Source organism: Salmo trutta, chromosome 4, assembly GCF_901001165.1.
Source record: "Salmo trutta chromosome 4, fSalTru1.1, whole genome shotgun sequence".
NCBI classification, from domain to species: Eukaryota; Metazoa; Chordata; class Actinopteri; order Salmoniformes; family Salmonidae; genus Salmo; species Salmo trutta.
In genome coordinates, this window is record NC_042960.1 from 55,713,082 (window position 1) to 55,739,761 (window position 26,680).

A 26,680-nucleotide genomic window follows, 5' to 3' on the forward strand; every position below is an offset into this window, starting at 1 on the left:
TGCCTTGCGGTCGGAGGCCGAGCAATTGCCATACTAGGCAATGATGCAACCCATCAGGATCCTCTCAATTGTGCAGCTGTAAAACCTTTTGAGGATCTGAGGACCCATGCCATATCTTTTCTGTCTCCTGAGGGGGAATAGGTTTTGTCGTGCCCTCTTCACGACTGTCTTGGTGTGCTTGGACCATGTTTGTTGGTGATGTGGACGCCATGGAAATTGAAGCTGTCAACCTGCTCCATTACAGCCCCGTCGATGAGAATGGGGGTGTGCTCGGTCCTCCTTTTCCTGTAGTCCACAATCATCTCCTTTGTCTTGATCATGTTGAAGGTGAGGTTGCTGTCCTCCCTATAGGCTGTCTCATCATTGTCTGTGATTAGGCCTACTGTACCACTGTTGTGTCATCAGCAAATGCAATGATGGTGTTGGAGTCGTGCCTTGCCGTGCAGGCATGAGTGAACAGGGAGTACAGGAGGGAACTGAGCACACACCCCTGAGGGGCCCCCGTGTTGAGGATCAGTGGGGTGGATGTGTTGTTACCTAACCTTACCACCTGAGGACGGCCTGTCAGGAAGTCCAGGATCCAGTTGCAGTGGGAGGTGTTTAGTCCCAGGGTCCTTAGCTTAGTGATGAGCTTTGAGGGCACTATGGTGTTAAACGCTGACCTGTAGTCAATTAATTGCATTCTCACATTTTTACATTTACATTTACGTCATTTAGCAGACGCTCTTATCCAGAGCAACTTACAAATTGGTGCATTCACCTTATGATATCCAGTGGAACAACCACTTTACAATAGTACATCTAGATATTTTTTTTGGGGGGGGGGGTTAGAAGGATTACTATATGCTAACCCAGGTATTCCTTAAAGAGGTGGGGTTTCAGGTGTCTATGGAAGGTGGTGATTGACTCCGCTGTCCTGGCGTTGTGATGGAGCTTGTTCCACCATTGGGGTGCCAGAGCAGCGAACAGTTTTGACTGGGCTGAGCGGGAACTCTGTAGGTGTTCCTTTTGTCCAGGTGGGAAAGGGCAGTGTGGAGTGCAATAGAGACTGCATCATCTGTGGATTTGTTGGTGCGGTATGCAAATTGGAGTGGGTCTAAGGTTTCTGGGATAATGGTGTTGATCTGAGACATGACCAGCCTTTCAAAGCATTTCATGGCTACAGATGTGAGTGCTACGGGTCGGTAGTCCTTTAGGCAGGTGACCTTAGTGTTCTTGGGCACAGGGACTATGGTGTTCTCCTTGAAACATGTTGGTATTATATACTCAGACAGGGAGAGGTTGAAAATGTCAGTGAAGACACTTGCTAGTTGGTCAGCGCATGCTCGGTGTACATGTCTGATAATCCGTCTGGCCCTGCGTCGTTGTGAATGTTTACCTGTTTAAAGGTCTTACTCACATCGGCTGCGGAGAGCGTGATCACACAGTTGTCCTGAACAGCTGATGCTCTCATGCATGTTTCAGTGTTACTTGCCACGAAGCGAGCATAGAAGTTATTTAGCTCGTCTGGTAGGCTCTTGTCACTGGGCAGCTCTCGGCTGTGCTTCCCTTTGTAATCTGTAATAGTTTGCAGGCCCTGCCACATCCGACGAGCGTCGGAGCTGGTGTAGTACGATTCGATCTTAGTCCTGTATTGATGCTTTGCCTGTAGTGTCTCGTCTCTCAGTCAGTGTGCAGGTGCCACCCACATGCCAAACCACTTTTATGCACACATCAAGATGATAGCAGTGCCATATGTTCCCATCTTTCCTCTTTAAAAAAAGTTCCCCCTTCACTTCATCTTCAGGTGCTGTGTGTGTGGCATAGGTGGAATTATGGCACTTTATCAACACACAGTGTATATATACAGATGTAGGATCTTAATTTGATCACCCTGTTGCAGGAAAACGATCCTGCAATGCCGGACAATTTAAACTTGTAGTGTATTTGAGGTTTAAAAAGGCTTCTGAAGTTTGTCACTTCCACATTTCTGACCCGATTTTCCCTTACAAAAAATGTATCAACTCCTATAAAAATGTCCATTAATTATAATCCTCATAATAATTCACATTTCCTGTTGCTGCAGGATTACTTTCCTTCTGTAGCAAACTGGCTCAAATTAAGATCCTACATCTGTACAACCATGTCTGTTGGGTGGCGTCTAAATCACCTTCCACTTGACATCTAATATGGATGGCAAGGGGCTTTCTGTGCATTCTGTAGCATAGTGCTGTGCATTACATTAACTCTCCTGGGAAGAGAAGCACTTACAGCCTCAATTCTGTTACAGGGCACATGTGTCACATCATAAATCAGAGACCTGTAGAGAGATGACAGAGTGCTATTTACAATGCCCATGCCATTCCCCGCCCAGTTAAACAGACAGCAAGGACCTCTCATGGTGGGGTGGGAACAACATCCACTGCTTCTGAGATTCAATCCAAAGCCATCCATTGCATGTGTGTGCAGGTGTGTGTGCATGTGTGACTGCACGTATGTGTGTTGTGTGTGATTCATTTCCATTTGCAACGGAGATTAGATTATAACTCTCTCTGGGATGCAAATTAACTGTGGGGAATCGAGGAGGGGGAGAAGAGAGAGGGAGAGCGAGGGTGCGGGGAGAGAGAGCCATAGATAAAGAATGAGAGGGGAAAGAGAGAGAGAGAGACAGCTGTGATAGAGAGTGAAATATAGAAACAGATAACTAATTCACACAGGATTCACAGTATGTTGCCTGAAGAAAAGAAAAAAAAGAAGCTGGGCAATGTTTATATAATCCCCCATTTATTTGTTTATACTTTTACATACTGACAAGGACGATGTCGGACAACAATAGAATGTTCATGATTTAATGTGTGCCAAAGCCGGTAAGATGATTTACATTTTATACTGAGCCGTTGACAGGACTTTAAAACATAATACCGCATTCATGACTACCTCGTTCGGTGGAAATAAAAGTACAGGCTTTGTTACTGGCAATATCTTTCTGATATAAAGAAAAGGCAGTAAAAAGAAGACGGCATGCTAAAGTTGGTGTTTTTTTGTCTTGGTATGAATGGGATAAGAAACAGAGACAGCGGTGACAGCAGCTGACCCTGTGGCTTCTGTTTCAGACAACATGTGAGAAATGCCATAGCTCGCACACTGAAACACACACACAAAAACAAGGAAACACACACACACGCAACGCAAGACAGAAGCCCCGTTTATACCTGGTGCTAACATGCGTGCCGTGTCTGGAAAATGTCCACATTCGATTTCACTCACATTTTCAGATACGTGTAGACGATTAAAATACGCATTGTGAACTGATTGTGATCCCAATTTCACAAGTGTAAACAGACTAGATCAAGAAAAGATCAGGACGAAGGACGCATGTAAATGTCAGGTATAAACGGGGCTAAAGAGTCACCCTAGTGTGAACACTGCTTGCTACCCCTCCTCTCTCTCTTACTCGCTCGCCGATCGCTCTCTCACTCACTCACGCAGTATCGCTTCATCTCTCTAGCTCTCTCCCTCTCTCTCTCTCTCTCTCTCTCTCACTATCGCTGAGCTCTAACCAGTTGGATACAGTGCAGAGGACTTGAGGAGAGTGCTCTTTTCTTCTTCTTTGGCATTTCCTTCCTGCCTCTCTCCCTCACGCGCTGTTGATTTAGATCAGGTCCTTAGGGTGAGGATGTATTTATGTCAAGCTGCAACAAAGGAAGAGTAAACAAAGAGTAAATATTGACTGAACGGAGGAACGGGAAAGACCCTCCTTTACAGGCTCAAAAAAGGTGAGTTGAAAAAGCTAGTCTTATAACTAGTAGTTCTCTCTTTCTCTCTTTCTGCTCTGTGTGGTCCTTTTTTTTCACTTTAAAAGTGTGTATTTATATCCTTACATTGTCCTTTCCATAGTCATGCAGGAAGACACACATGAGCTTGTATGGTTTTGTGTGATAGTTTATTATAATAATAATATTAATAATTTATTCAGATTTAATAGCACTATTCATTATATAAAGAAATCTCAAAGAACTGTAAAGTAAACAACAACAAAAAGCAAGCAATTTAAAAACAACATCATCATGTTGAGTAGATCTACAGTCAAGAGACTGAAGGATGAGAAAGTTCACACTTACTACGTCAAATGACACACTGTTTTCATCTTTGAGGGATGCCTGCGTCTTTTGTTGTGAGGACTGAGGAGAGAAGTTACACTCTAGGTTGGGTTGTAAACACGGTATGCTCTCTTCTTTTCTGATATCCAGGTGGAGTGTTTTCTCTCTACCATGGTAGCTGTTTGAGCTCAGTGTAAGAAAGGCGAGGGCAGCGAGTTCTGTCTCTCAGCTCTCCCTTTACATGTGAGGCAATTAAGGCAGATTGGCAGTGGCTGTCGGTGGGTAACTTGGAATCAGGCGTGTGGAGGTGCGTTGAGAGGATTTAGAGAGGAGAGGGAGAATCCCTTTGTACATCACATAAAGCCATCTTCTCACTGACTAATGATTTAGAATTCACACTCTTGTGTGTAAAGAAATTAGTAAAAATGTATGGGCTTTGTTTCCAATTGGGCATACACTGGTTGAATAGACGTTGTTTCCACGTCATTTTAATGAAATTGCATTGAGCCAACGTGGAATAGATGTTGAATTGATGTCTGTACCCAGTGGGTTTTTGCTTGAGTAAACGTGGCCAGAGGCATCTTGTGTGTGCGTGTGTCTGTGCGTGCACGTGTGCATGTCTGTGATTGTGTCTGCGTACAGTATGTGGGTGACACAGTGGCCTTTGGAGTATTTTGAGGTAATGTGTCCATTAGGGCTAATGCACACAGTGCTGAGCCTTCACTTTTAATGACTGCAAACTGAGAATTGATTCAGGCATAGCACTGAGAACATGTAGCATATTCCCTCTTGTATTTTAGTTGATGGATGCATTTCAGCATGCTTACAGGGTGGCTTTACACAGTAGCTCGCCCATGGGTCCTTCTCTGAGAACACTGTTCTCTGACGTAAGGAAAGTGATTTAGTGAATGGAAATGTTTAAATTAAATGCTCTGAGGGGGTCTGTGTTATAAGTGATTATGAATTCACTCGTTTTAATTAAACAAGGGAGAGGATATATAGGAACACACACTCGGTTGGAACATGGGTCAGTTTTTCTCAGTGTAAACCAGTGGCGGTCGTTACCGTTTAAGATGAGGGAGAAAGATTTTTTTTTGTTATGAGCTTCGCCTTATTTCTATTACAGCATATTGGGTAACTGTCATTCATATTCCATTCACCCAGTTCAATGTAACATCGATAGGTGTATGCTCCTGCATGTTACTAAAATTTTCCCTGTACCCATCATGAGGTTGCTACAACATAGCCTATGAATTCAAGTTTACATCGCAGGTGCACAGGTCGAGAATTTTGAGTAATCAAGGTGACACATTCAATACCACCTTGCAAACTCTTGCCTGCATCTAGCTGATCTAGGGTGTAATAATTAGTCCAACAGTTGCAAATGAGAGTTTCCATTGGACAAATTCAGGTATGTTTATCCCCGTTTCGTTCCGTTTGCTTCTATTTAAGAACAGTTTTTCAACAGAATCTGCAGAATGAATACACCCCTGATCACACACAAACACAGTTCACTTTCATAGCAGCCACATACAAACAGCATGATCCCTTTGCTCCACTTTGCTCACTTTGCTCCTTGCAACAATCTGTGTACTCTCCTCCTCCCACCTTTTCCCTTCGCTTGTGGAACTTCAGTGCACAACACATCAGCTGTCTGTGACCAGGCGAAAAAACCTTTCCAAGCCAAACCATATCATGACTGCTAACCGCTACGCACAGCCTACATCGTTGTCACCTCATAGTCAACATAGCTACTGGATCTAACACACTAGTAAACCCGCTACAAACATGCAGTACAGTGTACAGTCAGAATTAGCAGTTGCACCGGCGGGCCCTGGCGGCAATACATTTATTAAACCAAAAGCTTACCTTGACTTGGAAGAGTTCCAGTGTTGGATAGCAATAGCCAGCTAGCTAACATAACATGGCTCTGTTTGAGCCAGGTGTTTGAGTAGGCTAAACTAGCTAACTGCATTCAGCTAGCTAATTGAATGTGAAAGTTAAAAAAAGACAACCAAATGTAGCTAGCTCTCTCTCTCTTGCTTCTCCTTAATTTTGGAAGAAATATATTTGTTCAAAACTGTTTAACTATTGTCTTTCTCTCTCTTTGAGTCAACTACTCACCACATTTAATGCACTGCATTGCTAGCCAGCTGTAGCTTATGCTTTCAGTAATAGATTCATTCTCTGATCCTTTGATTGGGTGTACAAATAAAATGGGTCAGTGTGGGGGTCAGTGTGGGACATCTTTGACTGAGATGGTTTTAAAGCCAACCTGACACATAGAGTAGCCTAAATCAGGGGATGGAAGAGAAGAAGAGATGCTGTGGCCAGTTGCTTAGCAGAATCTTTAATTTTGCACAAAAATAATTATGAGTGTGTTCTAATTCTGGGTCAATGACGATGATTAAACTGATGTAAAACAAAATACAGAATAGGTGGCAGTAGACAGTGCCAGAAGCAGATCCAGCAGATGTACTTCTCAGGCTGAAACATGAAAGAACTGGAGGAAGTAGGTCTGATAAAGGCTAAAAAAAGCTTGGAGTGTCATGACTCTGTTAGTGTCTCACAGGCTGTCACACGTCTAACACTGTCTGTCTGGGCAGCTGTTGAGCCCTACAAGGGGAGGTGTCAATTAAAAGCACTAAACATAGCCTCAATCCAATAGGGCTATATCAACAAATGTTTTTCATTTGACATTTTAGTCATTTAGCAGACGCTCTTATACAGAGCAACTTACAGTTAGTACATTCATCTTAAGATAGCTAGGTGAGACAACCACTTATCCCCTATCAGCAAAGAAAAGTGAAAGGTTTATTTCATGGCTTTTTATGGTGGGGGGGATAAAAATGAGATGTCTTATTTAAAATAACACAGACAAGTTATCAGCATGCCAAGTCTACAAACGAACCATTTAGATGGTTAGCTAAGAAAAAAACGGTCAATTACTTTTAATAAACATCTGTAGTTGAAATTCGCAGAATACCATATAGAATATCAGTCTTATTAAGTTGTCTCTGCATCAAGTTCATACGGAGTTCCCCATTTCTGGGCTGGGTCTATGAGTCTCTCTCTCTGTCTCTCTCTGTGTGACTGACGGAGCCAGGCAGGCGGCCTCAGTTCATATACAGCAGTCGGTTACTTGACGTTGCCTTTGATGCTCCCCCGTATCCAATTCCACTCAACAGATGATCATCTCTAGCAGGAACCTAGCAGGAATATATGTATAATAGACTCTCATCTCATCTGATCCACTCATCAGCTGTATTGTGTATCCTCTGTGTCTGTGGGCCCGCTGGGCCTGGTATTTAAAACCATTAGACACCAGACGCAGTAAGCCAGCAGTCTCCCCTGTTACACTGTCAAGTGTAATATCTGATACTAGGAATAGAGAACTCTATGCATTCAGACCCCGTTTACTGCTGTGTATTACCGTGTCTGCTCAATGGATAAAACAATGCACATTAAAAGCTTGTCGTTGTTGTTTACTCCATATAAAACCACATTCCATTAATCCATTAAATGCATTCATTAAACTGAAATGTCAATAGTGTTGATTTGTTTGTAGTCACCCTTCACTACAATGTCATTCCATCAGTATACACATTAACATTATTTGTGGGTGGTTGCTTTGTCACCCAACACGAGGGTAGAGTCTCTCTCTCTCTCTCTCTCTCTCTCTCTCTCTCTCTCTCTCTCTCTCTCTCTCTCTCTCTCTCTCTCTCTCTCTCTCTCTCTCTCTCTCTCTCTCTCGTTGTGTATCTAAGCCTTACTGAAATGAGAAGCAGGAATAATAAAATAAATTACATGATGTTGAAATTCAGAGACATTTTCACCCACTGGCAGTTTTGAATACTAATATGCTGTGTGCTTCTGTGTTAATGCTCTGTGTACAGAAGTGCATCTTTGGGTCAACAGAACATGCATCACATTTTTAAATCCTACACTACCTGGCTATGGAAGTATTGACCTATTGATAAACAAGATTTAGAATTACAATAATGGCTGCACTTTGCTAAATGGCGCATATAAACTGTGCTAATATTGGTACTATTGAAGCCTTCTCTGCATTATAACACAATCAGACCGAGAAAGCAATTAATCTGTGATGCCATGGAATCAGCATGCCACTCATCATGCTCCTCTCATACCATTGGCAAAATATCTTGATCCATACTACAAACAATTTTATGGATCCACAGGAGCAGGAACTCAATGTTCTGAAAAGCCCGATGTCTGAATCATACTGTAATGAATGGCTCAGCTCCCCGTCGTCAATACTCATTACTTGCTCTACCTGCCTGCGACCAATTGCTGGACTAGTGGATCTGACCTTTGACAGACCAGTGTCACAGTGCACCCTATACATGTATTAGAAAACAGATAATGACAGATCAGTAAGGAGGGGAGAGTGGGGAGGCAGGGGTGTGACTGTCCATATATTAGACTTAAGGTTCACTGACCCATGCTCAGCCAGTAGGTGTATACAGAGGGGAATGCCACCAGATCGAATGAAAAGTGAATGAGGGAGGAATGTCAATGTCTTACACCTGCTGTTCGTGATTACAGGTGAATGAGTTAGCATTACGGCATGAAGTCCCCCTAGCTGCCTCTTTGTCTCAACTTGACCAAGCGTCAGGACAGGATGAACTTTCCACCCCAGATAAAAGGATAATGTCAAAGCTGTGACCTTGATGCCTCTCTAGCGTCTGTCCACATGCAGTGTGGCAGCCAGGTGACCGAAGGGAATATGTGACCTCACCTCACGTCCATTATGAAAGGTGCCAGCTCATTCCCAAGAATATCATTATATATATTGGAGAAAATGGACTGACCCCTAAGTCAACATCACTCAGAACACGAGTAGTAGTATCCAAGGTTTGGGTTTAAACAAACCATGAGAGAGTGGATGCAAATATCACCCATAACTCACTGTCCTTGCTCAGAGGGACAACATTTCTCTCATTGTTTGTTCATTGATGTTCAGTGGGTAACATCATCTTTTTACCCAAGCTGTTCATATCTGCAGTTTAGATTCCAATCCATGAGGCATATTCAGGACTTCCTGCTATTCCCTCTAAGTGTCCGTTGACTGGCGGCAGAGTGACACACCGGAGCAGTGGGACTGGAACTATAGATTAGTATATAGTTCTCAGGGTTAGAAGTGGAGCAAGGTGTACTTTCCTTCTTTGACAATGTTCACATCTCTCTAGCTTCACACCAGACCTGGTGTGAACGTACACTGACAGACAGGATGGCACAGGGACAGAGGGAACCACAGATGAAAAAGGTGCCTCCGTAAGAGAGTCGATTTTTGTCTCTTTCTGATCCAGATCCACTGATGTAGCTGGCAGCTGCTTTTCATAATCAAATGATATTCATGGCAAAATGCATAAAATGACACTGAGATGTCTGTGCATTAAACAGAACATGTGATATTTCTGCTGTAGTAATGTCTGTAGTAATGACTGTAGTTGTGTGTATTGGCCTTGTTGTCTGGGATAATGATCGAGGGAATGTGATTCATTATAAGATCTGTTATTTATGACTCCTGATATCTGGAACAGACAGTATTATAATGAGCCATCTTCCCCACAGTTAATAATAGTAATATGAATAATAATACGAATAATTTGGTGGGTGCTTATATTTGTCCAATTTCGCACATTTACAAGTGTGAATTAATATGCATGTGTGAATTGGAAATGTGTTTATTGCATATCCCAACTCCCCCTGATACACCTTCGGAGCGTTATCATCCATAATTGTTGCAGAATCCAGTTAGTTTTACACTGAAGTAAAGAAGAACTTTAATTGTTCTTAAAGAAAGTTGAAGCTCATTTACTGCATTTCTATACAATTTAAAAACTCCAAAATACTGTCGGAGAACAGCAAAAAAATAAATAAAAAATTGCCACAAACACTTAGCATTTTAGCTAAACAGTTAACCGCTACACAGTAAGTCACATTAATTCAGCACTGGGATCACAAACTATAATTGTATACGAACAGATGGATCTGTTAGCAGAAAAAATATTTATAATAACAATTTTTTTTTTTACAGTTTTAAAAGTACATCCTGCAATTCTACACATTTTGCCATTACTTATGCTATTTTAATATGATATCTGAGTGAGAGTAACTAACAACATCAATGGGGGCCCCTTGGTGGTCAGGGCCCCTGAGCACGTGCCCTGCGTGCCCAGGTCGGTAATTCAGCCATGATTACTAGAAGTTTAGATCGCTGTCTAGACTCATTTACCAATCAAAAATAGTTTACTGACATGGGCTAATTGAGTGACTGTCAGTGTGTGACATATGACAAGAGGAAAACTGCTGATGCACAACCAAGTTTCGAAATTGCACCTCATGTATTCTACTATTTCAATCAGCCATATTCACAAAATGTTAATGTAATGAGATTTCAGGTTTTACCTCACAACGATGAGATCTCACACCCATTTTGTATGAAATCCTGCAAAAAGTAATCACAATGGAATTCAGCTAATATCTAAGTGCCTTGTGCGGGGCTCTCCAACCATGTTCATGGAGAGCTACCATCCTGTAGGTTTTCACTCCAACCCCAGTTGTAACTAACCTGATTCAGCTTATCAACTAGTTAAATATTGAAATCAGGTATGCTAGATTACGGTTGGAGCAAAAACCTAGAGGACAGTAGCTCTCCAGGAACAGGGTTGGAGAGCCAAGTGTATATTTCAAATAATATTTTGAGAAGGGACAGAATTTTAGTTATAATGATATAGATTTTTTTTTAGAGAGCATGCCAGAATGGAATGGGTCAGTGTGCTTCATCACTGTAGTATGATGAAATACAGTATCTATAATGCTCTGTAAGTATATCCGGTTTATCTTACTAAATACGTTCCTAAAGCTAACACTATGTTGTCCCATCTTCTTATTAATATATGGTGTCAGAAGTTTAAAAAAAATCACAATACGTTAATTTTCTATGAAGTTCCATCAGCTCACCTTGACTGAGAAGGTGAACTACAGTGTCACAGGCGTCGTAGTGAACAGACCAAGGCGCAGCGTGTTGAGTGCTCATCTTTTATTTTTAATGAAGGCACTTCACAAAGAAAAAACAAACGACAGCCAAACAGTTCTGTCAGGTATCCTAACATACTAAAAAGAAAACAACCACCCACAAAACCCAAAGGAAAACAGGCTGCCTAAATATGGCTTCCAATCAGAGACAACAAAAGACAACTGCCTCTGATTGGAAACCATACTTGGCCACACATGGAAAATGAAACATAGAAACAACCCCCCTGCCACGCCTTGACCATACTACTATGGCAAAATGACCCTTTTCACTGGTCAGGACGTGACATACAGTGCCTTCAGAAAGTTATCACATCCCTTGACTTTTTCCACATTTTGTTGTCTTACAGCCTGATTTTGAAATTGATTAAATTGATATTTTTGGTCATTTGCCTATGCACAGTACCCCATGTCAAAGTGGAATTATGTTTTTCAATGTATTTATTTTTACAAATGAATAAAAAATTGAAAGCTGAAATGTCTTCAGTCAATAAGTATTCAACCCCTTTGTTATGGCAAGCCTAACTAGGTTCAGGACACAACATTTGTTTAACAAGTCACATAAGTTGCATGGAATCACTGTCTGCAATAATAGAGTTTAACATGATTTTTGAATGACTACCTCATCTCTGTACCCCACACATACAATTATCTGTAAGGTTCCTCAGCTGAGCAGTGAATTTCAAACACAGATTCAACCACAAAGACCAGGGAGGTCTTCCAATGCCTCACAAAGAAGGGCACCTATTGGAAGATGGGTAAAAAACAAACATTGAATATCCCTTTGAGTATGGTGAAGTTATTAATTACACTTGGATGGTGTAATCAGTCACTACAAAGAAACAGGCGTCCTTTCTAACTCAGTTGCCGGAGAGGAAGGAAACTGCCCAGGGATTTCACCATGAGGCCAATGGTGACTAAAACAGTTACAGAATTTAATGGCTGTGATTGGAAAAAACTGGAGATGGATCAACAACATTGTAGTCACTGCACAACACTAACCTAAATGACAGAGTGAAAAGAAGGAAGCCTGTACAGAATAAAAAATATTCCAAAACATCCATCTTGTTTGCAACAATACTGCAAAAAATGTGGCAAAGCAATAAACTTTTTGTCCTGAATACAAAGTGTTATGTTTGGGGCAAATCCAGTACAACACATTACTGAGTACCACTCTCCATATTTTCAAGCATAGTGTTAGCTGCATCATATTATGGGTATGCTTGTAATCGTTAAGGACTGGGGCGTTTTTCAGGATAAAAAATAAACAGAATGGAGCTAAGAACAGGAAAAATCCTAGAGCAAAACCTGGTTCAGCCTGCTTTCCCCCAGACACTGGGAGATGAGATCACCTTTCAGCAGGACAATAACCTAAAACAGAAGGCCAAACCTACAGTACACTGGAGTTGCTTACCGAGAAGACAGTGAATGTTCCTGGGTGGCTGAGTTACAGTTTTGACTTATATCTGCTTGAAAATCTATGGCAAGACTTGAAAATGGTTGTCTAGCAATGATCAACAACCAATTTGACAGAGCTTGAAGAATTTTGAAAAGAATAATGGGGAAATATTGTACAATCCAGGTAAGCAAAGCTCTTAGAGACTTACCCATAAGACTCACAGCTGTAATCGCTGCCAAAGGGTATTCTAACATGTGTTAACTCAGGGGTGTGTAAGTGAGATATTTCTGTATTTCACTTGTAATAAATTTGGAAACATTTAAAAAAACCTGTTTTAACTTTGTTATTGTGGGGTATTGTGTGTAGATGGGTGAGAAAATATATTCAAAATATATTCAATCCATTTTGAATTCAGTCTGTAACACAACAAAATGTTGAATAAGTCAAAGGGTATGAATACCTTCTGAAGGCACTGTGGCTGTGTCTCTGGTCATTAACCCTCCTGCTGTGTTCCGGTCGAATTGGACCGATTTACAAGTTCTTTCTCTGAAAAAGGTAGTTAATGTAATCTGATTGTCATAAGGTTCCATGACTTTGTCCACACAGGGCATCTGAACACAAAATACATTTAGATGATGTTCATTACATTTTGGGTGTTTTATTTAACTTTTGTACACCTGTGGTGTTCCCGGTCAAAAATTACCGGTCATTAGAAATGAATGGGTAAGTCTACAATTAGTGTATAAAATTGAGTTCAGGCACATGCCCATTCATCAGATGGACACACTCCCTCTCCCAGACCCCCACATGCATGTGTGTTTGAGCACACAGACACACACACACCTCACTCCCCTTCTTGGCTTCCATGGCAACCCCCACGGGAACCTTTCCCCAATATAATTTTTTCCCCCATGGGAACCACACCTGTTGACATTCTCACAAACAATTGCAACATTGTTTCAATAATAAAGAGAACTTTTAGTTCTGGTATATACAGCTTTTTTGAGGCCTTGCTCACAATTCATTCTGTGGCAGCACAATAACCAAACGATATACTGTATGTGAGGCTCTTGATCATATCTTTGATCATGACACTGGTGAGGAGGAGAGTCCTTGTTAAACTTTGACACAAAGTAGTCTGTTATAAATAGCACAATATGATTCATCTGAGTATTTGTTATAGTCAAAATAATCCATACATTATGCATACTTATCCATACTTTTCTTTACTCAAAAACGAGTTGTATGAGCTCAGGTCAATGGCCATGAAATAGCAAATAGAAGTTCAAAACGTGTAATGTTCACAAGAACTTAAGTTGATAAAAAGATCTAACACAACATTAGGTGATAATATTTGTATTATTATGGATTTGTAATCAGCTATAATGGGGCGGTCATTTTGGACCAGTAACACAGAATTAATTAACATGAAATGTACACAACAGGGTTAAGAGGACAGACAGGCTGTCATGTCCTGACCAGTAAAGGGGTTATTTGTTATATTAGTTTGGTCAGGACGTGGCAGGGGGTATTTGTTTAGAGTGTTTCGGGGTTTGTTAGTATATGTGTTTATGTAGAGGGGTGTTTGGTTAGAGTATTCCGGGGTTTTTGGGTTATGTTCTATATTTCGTCTTTCTATGCTCTGTCTATGTTGTGTATTTCTTTGTTGGCCTGGTATGGCTCTCAATCAGGAACAGCTGTACATCGTTGTTCCTGATTGAGAGTGATACTTAGGTAGCCTGTTTTCACCTGTCCCTTTGTGGGAAGTTGTTGTGACATAGCTGTGTGTTTAGCCTGCAATCCTGTTCGTTCGATTGTTTTCTTGTTTTGTTTGTTCAGTGTTAAATAAAGTCACTATGAGCACTCAACCCGCTGCGCCTTGGTCCACTACGTACGGCGACCGTTACAGAACTTCCCACCACAAACGGACCAAGCAGCGGGGTAAGGAGCTGGAGAGAAATTATGTGGACTACAGGGAATCGTGGACATGGGAGGAGATTCAGGACGGGGCTGGACCATGGCACCAGGCTGGTGAATACCGTCGCCCACCGGAGGAGATAGAGGCAGCCAAGGCGGAGCGGCGCCGGTATGAAGCTTTATACGCGCCGATTGGGAAGCATGAGAGGCACCCCCAATAAAAAAAATTTGGGGGGGGCACACGGGTAGTTTGGCTGGGTCAAGGGTGAGCCCTAAGCCAACTCCCCGTGCTTATTATGGGGAGCATATGGAGTGGAGAGCGCCGGAGTATGCGGAAGTGCGCACGATCTCGCCCATGCGCACGCACAGTCCGGTGCGAGTGATCCCAGCCTCTCGCAAGTGTCGTGCTAAGGTGGGCATCCAGCCTGGAAGAAGGATGCCTGCACAGCGCATCTGGCCACCGGTGCGCCTCCTAGGCCCAGGCTACCCTACGCCTGCTCTACGCATGGCAACCATCAGGCCTCTGCACAGCCCAGTTCGCCCTGTGCCAGCACTCCGCTCGTGCAGGGCTGCTATTACCATCCATCCAGCCAGGACGGGTTGTGCAGGAGGTGCGCTCCAGACCTCCAGTGTTTACCCATGGCCCGGTGTACCCTGTTCCCGCTCCTCGCACTAGCCCTGAGGTGCGTGTCTCCAGTCTGGCGTCTCTCCAAAGCCAGCACCACACACTAGGCTTCCAGTGCATCAGCCCAGTCCAATACGTCCTGTTCCCGCTCCTCGCACTAGCCTTGGGGTGTGTGTCACCAGTCTCGTACCTCCACTACCAGCCCCACGCACCAGGCCTCCAGTGCGTCAGCCCAGTCCAGCTCGTCCTGCTCCTGCTCCTCGCACTAGCCCTGTGGTGCGTGTCCCTAGTCTGGCGCGTCCTAAGCCAGCCCCACGCATCAGGCCTTCAGTACGCAGTCCCCGTCCAGAGCTTCCGACAACAGTGCCTCGTCCAGAGCTTCCGGCAACAGTGCCTCGTCCAGAGCTTCCGGCAACAGTGCCTCGTCCAGAGCTTCCGGCGACAGTGCCCCGTCCAGAGTGTCCGGCGACAGTGCCCCGTCCAGAGCTTCCGGCGACAGCGCCCCGTAGAGAGATGGCCCACAGTCCGGAGCCGAGAGAGACGGCCCACAGTCCAGAGCCGAGAGAGACGGCCCACAGTCCGGAGCCAAGAGAGACGGCCCACAGTCCGGAGCCGAGAGAAACGGTCCACAGTCCGGAGCCGAGAGAGACGGCCCACAGTCCGGAGCCGAGAGAAACGGTCCACAGTCCGGAGCCGAGAGAGATGGCCCACAGTCCGGAGCCGAGAGAGACGGCCCACAGTCCAGAATCGACGCAGCGAGAGTCGCCCTACAGTCCAGAATCGGCGCAGCGAGAGTCGCCCTACAGTCCGGAATCGACGCACGAGAGTCGCTCTACAGTCTGGAATCAGTGCAGCGAGAGACGCCCTACAGTCCGGAATCGGCGCAGCCAGAGGTCTCCAGCGATGCGCATCAGCCTGAGGTCTCCAGCAACGCACATCAGCCCGAGGTCTTCAGCGATGCACCATAGCCCAGAGACTTCGGGAAGGGTAACAATTAATAAATATTTAGCGGGGGTGGACAGGTTAGGTTGGGGAGTAAGGCTGGAGCCTGAGCCACCTCCATAGTAGGTGGTTTGAGGAGGGGGGGTGTAGCACAAGAACCGTCGGTGACGGTGGCCACCCTCCCTTTCCTCCCTTTAGTAGGGATTCTTTTTTGGGGGGGGTTATCTTTGTGTTTTTTGTGTAAGGTGCATCCGGGGTCTGCACCTTTGTTTGGTCAGGACGTGGCAGGGGGTATTTGTTTAGAGTGTTTCGGGGTTTGTTAGTATATGTGTTTATGTAGAGGGGTGTTTGGTTAGAGTATTCCGGGGTTTTTGGGTTATGTTCTATATTTCGTCTTTCTATGCTCTGTCTATGTTGTGTATTTCTTTGTTGGCCTGGTATGGCTCTCAATCAGGAACAGCTGTACATCATTGTTGCTGATTGAGAGTCATACTTAGGTAGCCTGTTTTCACCTGTCCCTTTGTGGGAAGTTGTTGTTACATAGCTGTGTGTTTAGCCTGCAATCCTGTTGTTCGATTGTTTTCTTGTTTTGTTCGTTCAGTGTTAAATAAAGTCACTATGAGCACTCAACCCGCTGCGCCTTGGTCCACTACGTACGACGACCGTTACACAGGCTCAGTAACGAGGTGGGATTCCTCAGTAAAGGCCCAACCACCCAACACTTCACATGACAATCTCTGGAAACAAGCTCTAGCTGGAAGAGCTCTCCTCAACTCTCCCCTTTTTGGTGTTTAACAGTCCATATAAACCACCTGCCAAAACACCATTAGTGTTTGAAACCCAGAGTAGAGTGATAAAAAGTGGATATTACATTCTCTCAGAGCAAGAGTGATTCCCAGTGTGTGAAGCATGTGTGTGACCTTTGCCCAGTGACCTCTGTGACCTGGTGGAGTCTGAGCTCTCTGGGTGTATATCTTCTGCGGTGTCTCTGTATCTTGGTTTAAGGAGGGTTATCTGCTGTGCCAAACCCAACACTCCTCTACATACACTTCTGATAACAGGATGTAGTACCCTTTTTGGGCTTGTTAGGGACTTGATACTCTTAAGCTTTCTGCCCATATAAGACATGTCCATGTCCTGGTAAGTTTGCTGTTATTTACAACTGTCATGCTAATCACATTAGCGCATGTTAGCTCAACCGTCCCGGTATAGGGACACCGATCCTGTAGATTAAGGGAGATTGATGTCAAGTCATTCATCTCAGTCAGTATGTTTATTGTTAAATTCAGTTACAGAATTTATAGTTTGGGAAAGTAGTCTGACAACCACAACAGCAGGACTAAGGCTATGGGTACCCAGAAAAATGTCCTCCAGAGAGATGTCCTATCCCTGTATGTGATCTTTGATATGGGCAGACAAGACAGTATCTCCCAGACACAACCAGACTGTTTGTTTGGATTCTCTGACACTGTGCTTTGGGCTGAACTAATTTCTCTTGGACTGCCACCACATCATCCTCTGACCCTAGCCTCTAAATATACTCCTACCCCAATAACCTCATGGACAAAATAGCCAGATAGGAATTTCAAATATGGAATCCAACATCATAGAGACATTAATGCAACATTAATGAAAATAAGAATCATCCATAACGACTGGATGATCTTAATCATTCCCTAATTATTTATTACATCAACACTCTCAATGAACATATCAGTAGACAACAATGCTGTTATGAGAATGGCTTAGTGTGAGTACATCTAGTCTACAACACATTTTGGTGCTCAGTGAAATCTTTCATTTTAACGAGACATAATTCTAACAAGATATACACTTTTCATATCTGCCCTTGAGGATTCTGACGAGAGAAGAATGAGCAGTGTGTGGGATGGGGGAGGGGCAGCGTTTTCTCCCCACAGACATATCTCAACAGGCCTCCAGCTGAATTGAGTTTGATTACAGTGCTGCTTCCTCTGATTTTGTCAACTTAAAACTGTAATTCTTAATTGAAACAATAATGGAGCGGACACCCTACCTGTGTTTTAGTGAATAGCTGAGGGATGGGCCTGGAGAAATGTAAGGTATCCATGATATCAAAATTATAGTTCACTTTGTTTACATATATTGTTTACATATATTTGGGGTTCTGATGTGGTGGGACAGTTAAACTAAGCTCATGAGGCATTTATAAGTTATATTCTTCAAGAGTCAATTAGTATATATAATTAATGTATATAAGTCCAAAAAATGTATGTAGCAACTAAGGATTCTAGCTTTAATTAACAAAGTGTTACAAGCCAAAAACAAGTCTCCCATGCAGGCAGGCACATAATACAGCAGCCCATTAAAGTAGCATGGGCCACACTCATCACAAACACAACACGCTCCCTGGCATGGTAACCCTGCCGTGTTGTTTTAGTTTTTTTACATTTCCTGTTCACTACCACAGATGCTAATTACTCACTAGATAGAGCAATAACCACTCTTCCCCCCGTCTCTTTTGTGAGGTTTTCCCAGGCAACCTCAAGCCGCAAGTCCACTTGCATTTGCACCCTACTACCTTATGTTTATTTTGAGGATTTTAATCTTTTTAGAAAAAGGACAGAACTACATGGTCTTCAGAGCCGTCACTACGGGAACAGCAGGTATGATGTACACAAGGCACCTCGAATTTTGGGGGGGAATTTAGACTGAACAACAAAATACACTCAAGCTAAAGGAAGGATATACTTCATCAAATAATGCCCCCGCTACAAAGGAAAGAGTCTTATACATTTCTACACACACACACGAATATATGCATGCACACAGCACACACACACACACACACACACACAAAGACCAGAGCATGAAAGCACAGCACCGGACGGTCCCCGTTAAGCTATTTGATCATGATCTGCTGTCGAGGCTTGTGTGTCAATTACAGTCATTAGATCCCAGCGTTACTACAGCTATCAAATGTTGGCTCATAACGGACCACAGCACAGTCTCTAGCTGAAACTCTAAAGTCATAAAACTGGAATAAAATCCAATTCATTCAGATATGAATTCATAAAGAGCATCAATCAGACCATCAATGAGACCAGGAATGGGACCTGATGCCTGGAGACAATAGCTGACCGGAATGCTCAATCTCCTGTGTGCGGACAGCTAATCTTATTTCCCCACAAACTCAGGGGACAGATTGGCACAGAAGTATTGTACATTAGGATAGATGGACAACCAAAAAGGCTATTTGTATGGCTATAAGAAATGAGGAGACATCAAGGCTAGCGCTCCATGCAGGTATTTCAAAGAGACAAATACAGATGAAAAGTCAGTGATGCCCTACATGCTGCAGTTCCTAGGCTGACAATATGGTAAATGGGGCAAAGGGGTTGAAGCCATTGCCTTGGATTTAACAGCTGAACAGCCAATCAACAATAAATCAAATAGAAATCTATATCCAGAAGGGAATATTCTGTCTAGCCCCGCAAAAGATGCAAACTCATTAGATGAACAATACCCAAGAGCAAACAAAACAGCATTTTTAGGAAGCAAAATGTGTTACTGGCTGGAAGCAAATGTTGGATTAAAAACAAGACAGCGTAAGAATGCAATAAGAGTGTGTCTTTCTCTCTATCTCGTCGGAATTTGCAAACAGACCGAAACCTTCAGTAGTTTCTTAACAACCGACTGACAGATCTGGTTCTCCTGTCTGGTAGTAATGCAGACTTCATAGTGCATGTGTGACATGGTGAGGTTGGACCCAGGTGCAGAGAAGAGATCAGATGAGGAATCAGCGGTTGAGGATAAACATAATACTAAATGGTAACAGAAGGATCACAGTAACACTGGGAAAAACAAACACTAAGTCTCGAAAACTCACTCAGGAGACAAACGCACCCGGCACATAAATCAAGCTACAGCAAAGGACTACAGAAAAAACACGTCTTTTAACAGGGAAATCATAATGAGTAAATAGGACACACCTGAGTGTTGTTAATGTCTCAAGGGCAGTCTCTGCCGCCCTCTGATGACAGCTGGAAGCATGACAGTATCCTCCCTTCTAGGAGTGGATCCAGCCGCGGAGCCAGGGCGACCACCACATAGTTGGTTGAAGTCCCGAACGAGTCCCGGATCCAGGATGTCCCGGGCAGGCACCCACGCCCGCTCCTCGGGGCTGTAGCCCTCTCAGGCCACCAGGTACGGCCTCCAACAGACACCGGACAGTGTAGGTCGGGTGACCATTGACAAGTCGAGGTGGCTGAGGGGCAGGTGTGGGGGGAGAGAAGGGACTGGTCCTTACCAGCTTGAGACGAGAGGCATGGAAGGATGGACAAACCCTCATAGACCTGGGAAGCTGGAGACGATAGGTGACCGGGCGGATGCGACTCAGGATCTTGAATGGGCCTATGTAGCGTGGAGCGAGCTTCCGTGAGTCCACCTTTAATGAACTGGGGCCCACAATCCGAGACAATGTCCTGGGGAAGTCCGTGTAGTCAAAAGACATGGGTAATCATGAGATCAGCGGTCTCCTTCACTGAGGGCAACTTGGGTAAGGCAATGAAATGGGCTGCCTTGGAGAATCGATCAACGACCACCAGGATAGTGGTAAGACCTTGGGATGGAGGTAACCCTGTGATAAAGTCTACGGACAGGTGGGATCAGGGCTGGCTGGGGATGGGCAGAGTTTGGAGCTGTCATGACTTGCTTTGGGCACAGGTGGAACAGGCCGCAACAAAGGATCTCACATCCTCAATCATGTTGGGCCACCAGAATCTTCGCCTCAGGAACTCCAGTGTCTGATTAACCCCTGGATGCCCAGTTAATTTAGAGGAGTGTCTCCATTGTAGCACTCGAGAATGGGCTGATTGCGGATCATAAAGTCTGTTAGTGGGACCCCACCAGCGTCAGGTTCTTGGGTCTGGGCTTGTCATAACACAGGAGCCACAATGCGGGAGCTGGGGTTGACGGGCTCGGAGTCCCCTCTCCTCATTAGAGACATCGTGTTGCCAGGACAGGGCATCTGCTTTCTGATTCTTGGATCCTGGGAGATAGGTTTTAACAGGTTCAACTTCACTCTAGAAAACAAGCGTTCAACCTCCTGGCTTCTTGAATGGAGACCAAGTTCTTATGGTCTGTCCAGATCATGAAAGGATGAGGTGCTCCCTCTAACCAGTGTCTCCACCCCTCAAGACCCCACTTGACTGCCAAGAGCTCCCGGTTGCCTACATCATAGTTGCGTTCCGCTGGCGAGAACCGCTTGGAAAGAAAGGCACATGGGTGCATTCTCTTGTCCCTGTCGATCCGCTGTGAAAGGACCGCCCCTGCTCCGGTGTCCGAGGCGTACAACTCTACTACAAAGGGATGAGTAGCATCAGGATCGATACCTTGTTGAGGTAAACAAAAACTAACCGATTCAACATATCCCTAAGAGTGTCATTGACCAATGCTTGGAAGACTGCCGGTGAGTTTGATAATCCGAATGGTATGACTAAATACTCATAGTGGCCACTAGGTGCGTTAAAGGCAGTTTTCCATTCATCTCCCTCCCTGATTTTCACTAGATTGTAAGCTTTGTGGAGGTCCAGTTTGGTGAAGAATTGGGCCCCCTGGGCCAGCTCCAAGGTGGACACATCAGGGGTAGGGGGTAACGGTTCTTAATCGTGATCCTGTTCAGCCATCCTCCATAGCCTATGCAGGGACACAGACCTCCATCCTTCTTTCCCACCAAGAAGAAACCTGCACCAGCTGGGGATGTTGAGGAGCAAACGAAACCTGCCACCAGCGACTCCCGGATGTAATTGTCAATGACTGCAGCTTCAGGGATTGAGGGGGAGTAAAGATAGCCCTGGGGAGGGTTGGAGCCGGGTAGGAGTTCTATGGTGCAGTCATATGGATGATGAGGAGAGAGGGTGGCGGTTTGCCTCTTACTGAAGACCTCCCAGAGGTCGAAGTATTCGGGAGGGAGAGCGGAGAAGTCCTGGTCTTCAATGTATGCAGGGGGACACAGCGAGGTTCTAGGTGGGGCTCTTAGACATTTAGTCTGGCAGTTCCTACCCCAGTCTAGTAGGTGTCCCGTGGACTAGGAGAGTAGTGGGTTGTGTAGCGCTAGCCAGGGGTACCCTAGGATAAGGGGGTTCTCGGGAGCCATGATCAAAAGAGAACTAAGAGTGATTCACCCCTACCTTCAGTAGAATGGGCTGGGTCTGATATTCCACCTGGCCGGAGTCTATGGGGAATCCATCGAGGGCTTGAATCTGCAGAGGGATGGGACATTTCACGCAGGGAATTTGAAATTATCTGGCGAAGTCTTGATCAATGAAATTATCTGCGGCCTCGGACTCCACAAAAGCTTGAATCTGGTGCTGACGGTTGTCCCAGTGGAGGGTTGCGGGTAGTGACAGACGGTGACTGGGTAGCCAGGGGTAACTGCACAGCTCGCCAGGGTCTCCCCTTGTCCTGGCAAGCCCTGGCGTTTCCCGTCAGTTCTGGGCATGTAGCATGGAGATGGCCGAGACCACCGCAGTAGAGTCAGCAGCTTGTGCCTGTCACGCTCCTGTGGGCTCAGACATGTGCGTCCCAGCTGCATGGGCTCCTCAATGCTGGGTTCGGGGGGCTTGGGGTGCTCAGGAAACCAGGATAGTGTCAAAAAAGTGCTGTCTCACACGTTCTCAAAGGTGGTTGTTGATCCTGATTCCCAGCGTTATCAGGGACTCGAGGTCCTCTCCCAGTTCCCGAGAGGCCAGTTCATCCTTGATGGAGTTAGACAACCCCTGGTGGAAAGCGGTGACCAGTGCCTGGCGGCAAGGGTGTGGAACTCAATGGCGAAGTCAGACACTGGTCTGGCCGCTTGGCGGATGTTGAACAGTTGGCTGGCCGCTTCTCGTCCTCCGACTGGGTGGTCGAAGCACTGCAGTGAAACCTAATATGGAGCTGCAGGATGGTGGCTGCTGTTCCCACACCGCCGTTGCCCATGCCACGGCCTTGCCTGAGAGTAGAGCGATTATGTAGGCATTCGTTCCACACCCGATTGGTGTGGAACGAGGATGACTGTAGCTCGAACACCAGAGAGCACTGGGTAAGGACCCCCTTGCATTATCCCGGGTGGCCGTCATACTGCTCGGGGGCTGGGATCTTGGGTTCCCGGTGCAGGTTCCCTGGCGGAACTACGGTGACGCCTGTAGCACTGGGTGATGAGACTTGGGCATTGGCTCCTCCTGGGTTGGGGTTGGACTGTGGTTGGAGAGAGTTGGTAAGCGCCCGGAGGGTTTCTGATATCTGGAGGAATTGTTCTTGCTGACGCCCCAGTAGTGCTTCTTGGTGGTTTACAACATTCTTGATCTGGGTGATCTCTGCTGGTTCTGTGTTGTGGGCTGAAGCTTGCTGTGACATGGTGAGGTTGGACCCAGGTGCAGAGAAGAGACCAGACAAGGAATCAGCGATTAACCTGTCTGGGAACCTGGGACGCCCTAGTCAACAGCCAGTGGAAAAAAGGCTTTACAACAAAAGCAAAACATTAGATTATGTTAGGAGAGTCCCCAGCCCAAAATAATCACACTGCCATTTTCAAAGCAACTAGCATGCATCACAAATACCCAAAACACAGCTAAATGCAGCACTAACCTTTAACAATCTTCATCAGATGACACTCCTAGGACATCATGTTACACAATACATGCATTTTTTGTTCGATAAAGTTCATATTTATATATAAAAACAGCATTTTACATCGGCGCGTGACGTTCAGAAAATATTTTCCCTCAAATGCTTCCGGTGAATCAGCGCTACAATTTACAAAATTACTATTCGAAAACATTGTTAAAATGTAATATTGTCATTCAAAGAATTATAGATTAACATCTCGTGAATGCAACCGCATTGCCAGGTTTAAAAATAAATTTACTGGGAAATCACACTTTGCAATAAACGAGGTGCTATGCTCAGAAAAATAGGCTAGGCGATACAGGTTAGCGCCATCTTGGAACCATCTAAAATGAAATATACTATTGTAAATATTCCCTTACCTTTGATTATCTTCATCTGAAGGCACTTCCAGGAATCCCAGGTCCACAACAAATGTAGTTTTGTTCGAAAAAATTAATAATTTATGTCCCAATAGCTCCTTCTTGTTAGCGCGTTCCGAAGGCTACTCATAATGTACTGAAGCGCGCGGGACTTGTCGTCACGAATGTGCAAAAAATATATATTTACGTTCGTTCAAACATGTCAAAAGTTGTATAACATAAATCTTTAGGGCCTTTCAATCAGAGCTTCAATAATATTCAAGACGGACGATTGCATTGTCTTACTAAACGTTTCGGAACGAAAGGGTACCCATGGGCGCCCGCGTCATAGTTGTAATGGCCCTCCCCCTATGACCAACTTTCCAGGCCTCTCGTTCGGTCAGTTTTTACCGGAGAAGACTCAAATCACTTTGTAAAGACTGTTGACATCTAGTGGAAGCCTTAGGAAGTAAATGAATCCTAACTCACGGTGTGTTTCATAGACAAAGTGTTGAAGGTGATTCCACAAATCAGATTTCCACTTCCTGCATGGAATCTTCTCAGGTTTTGGCCTGCCATATGAGTTCTGTTATACTCACAGACACCATTCAAACAGTTTTAGTAACTTTAGAGTGTTTTCTATCCAAATCTACTAATTATATGCATATTCTAGTTACTGGGCAGGAGTAGTAACCAGATTAAATCGGGTATGTTTTTTATCCGGCCGTGCAAATACTGCCCCCTAGCCCCAACAGGTTGGATAAACATAATACTTTACTGAGAAATGGTAATGGAAGGATCACTGGGAAAACAACAAACACTAAGTCTCGAATAAACTCACTCAAGAGACAAACGAACCCGGCACATAATTCAAGCTTCAGCAAAGGACAACAGAAAGCACACCTCTAAATAGGACACAGCTGAGTGTTGTTAATGTCTCTAGAACGGTCTCTGTTGCCCTCTGGTGAAAGGTGGAACCATGACAGCATGCAGGAGTAATTGGTAACATTTCCTGCTCCTGTTTGATTCTCTGTCCAGCCCAGAAAAAAATGCAATTTGTGCATAATAGTGTAATAGATTGAATATGGTGAGCTGCCTGCTCCTTAATATGTGCTTCACCTTAGAAAATTATGCTTACATTGCATAATATTTGTTAAGTTTTTGTTGTTGTTTTTAGAAAGAATGACTAGAATATTCTGTCACTTTGTGTTACATCTTAGGACAGTCTTTAACATGCTGCAAACAGCCTGCTGCCATTCATCTGTGTAACATGTCTGTTCACATGTGCAGTACATGTGTTCAACTCTGGAGATTATATTCTGTGTGTGTGTTGGGAATAGGGGTTCTGCTTCACTTACAGTGGGGGAAAAAAGTATTTGATCCCCTGCTGATTTTGTACGTTTGCCCACTTACAAAAGAAATGATTAGTCTATAAATGTAAAGGTAGGTTTATTTGAACAGTGAGAGACAGAATAACAACAAAAAAATCCAGAAAAACGCATGTCAAAAATGTTATAAAATGATTTGCATTTTAATGAGGGAAATAAGTATTTGACCCCTCTGCAAAACATGACTTAGTACTTGGTGGCAAAACCCTTGTTGGCAATCACAGAGGTCAGACGTTTCTTGTAGTTGGCCACCAGGTTTGCACACATCTCAGGAGGGATTTTGTCCCACTCCTCTTTGCAGATATTCTCCAAGTCATTACGGTTTCGAGGCTGACGTTTGGCAACTCGAACCTTCAGCTCCCTCCACAGATTTTCTATGGGATTAAGGTCTGGAGACTGGCTAGGCCACTCCAGGACCTTAATGTGCTTCTTCTTGAGCCACTCCTTTGTTGCCTTGGCCGTGCGTTTGGGGTCATTGTGTCACGGTTGTCGTCGGTGAAGGAGGACCAAAACGCAGCAGGTATGTGCAGGCTCATCTTGATTTTTATTAACTATCAAAAATGAACGTACAAAATAACAAAAAAAACACGAACGATCAACAAAAACAGTCTGGTAAGGCACAAGGCGAAACACAGAACAATCTCCCACAAAAGACAAACCCAAACACACCCACATATATGGGACTCTCAATCAAAGGCAAATAGACAACACCTGCCTTCAATTGAGAGTCCCAACCCCAATGAATGCAAACATAGAAACAGACACACTAGACTCAACATAGAATTCATGAAACTCACCCAGTGCCCAAAACCCCGGAATACTAAATCAAATGCCCTCCTAACTCATACAACACCCAGAACCACATAAAACAAATACCCTCTGCCACGTCCTGACCAAACTACAATACTAATTAACCCTTATACTGGCCAGGACGTGACAGTACCCCCCCCTTAAAGGTGCTAACCCCGGAAGCACCTTAAAAACAAAAAACAAAAAAACAACAACCCCAAACAACAACAACAACAACAAAAATTCCCCCTTACAAAAGGGAGGGAAGGGAGGGTGGCTGCCGTCAACGACGGCACTGTGCTACACCCCCCCTCCCCAACCCACCTATATCAGGAGGTGGCTCCGGTTCTGGCCGTTCCAATCAGTCGGGCCACTCTGGCAGTCTGGGCAGTCTGGCAGCTCGGGACAGTCTGGGCAGTCTGGCAGCTCGGGACAGTCTGGCAACTCGGGACAGTCTGGGCAGTCTGGCAACTCGGGACAGTCTGGGCAGT

The 26,680-nt window shown here is 44.5% G+C and overlaps 1 protein-coding gene and 1 long non-coding RNA gene across 2 annotated transcripts in view; one reads left to right on the forward strand and one right to left on the reverse strand.

Annotated features, from left to right (window-relative positions):
- Positions 1-2,744: 2,744 nt before the first annotated feature.
- Positions 2,745-4,412, reverse strand: LOC115192654 (uncharacterized). Its single transcript, XR_003877969.1, has 2 exons — positions 4,101-4,412; positions 2,745-3,671 (listed from the first exon to the last, which is right to left on the reverse strand). It is a non-coding gene; the product is annotated as an uncharacterized LOC115192654 (long non-coding RNA).
- The window catches only part of LOC115192653 (protein shisa-like-1a), a 46,007-nt gene continuing 22,960 nt past the window's right edge, over positions 3,634-26,680 (forward strand). The window contains exon 1 of the mRNA XM_029751407.1: positions 3,634-3,755. The gene's annotated coding sequence lies outside the window, so the exon portion shown is untranslated. The remainder of the gene's footprint in view (positions 3,756-26,680) is intronic.